The following is a 611-nucleotide window of genomic DNA, read 5'->3' on the forward strand; positions in this document are numbered from 1 at the left end:
CCCGATTCCGCTCATAGGCAAGGGCGTGCGTGTTCCTCCGCTGTCGCTTCTTTACAATGCAGGTGCGGATGGCATCCCCCCCCTACGACAGCCAGCGCCGCCGCATCAGCCGCTTCCGCCACCGCCATTTTGATAGCGAGTCGGGCCTTGGCCGCCCTTATCCCCTCCTTCCCACGGTGGGCACATTGGTCCCGGTAGCTCTCATACTCCGGCGGACCGGTGATGGGGAAAGAAAGATTGGAAGGATCCTGGGAGGACCTTGATGATCCATTCCCAAGGATTCGAGCGTCCGATGCGCCGACGCAATGGACTTGCGTAGTAAAAATCCCGCTGACGGTTGGCGATGTCCTCCCGGGAGCGGCGGAGTGCAATGTGGACGACCATTGCCTCCTCCAACCCGCACGGGATGAAACCCAGTCGACGTCGACGGATCCAGACAGGTCAGAGTCAGATCTGTTGCCTGCCATGACGGAGAAGGTCGAAGATCGCCGGACGGGAGCTTGGGGGCGAAGGGGAGTGGTTAGGTTTTCGTCTGGGGAGCTTATGGGGACAATTAGTTGTGGGATCAGATGGGCTGGAGTGGGGCGGGTCCGACATGGCAGACGCGCTCG

Source organism: Triticum aestivum, chromosome 4A (assembly GCF_018294505.1).
Source record: "Triticum aestivum cultivar Chinese Spring chromosome 4A, IWGSC CS RefSeq v2.1, whole genome shotgun sequence".
NCBI classification, from domain to species: Eukaryota; Viridiplantae; Streptophyta; class Magnoliopsida; order Poales; family Poaceae; genus Triticum; species Triticum aestivum.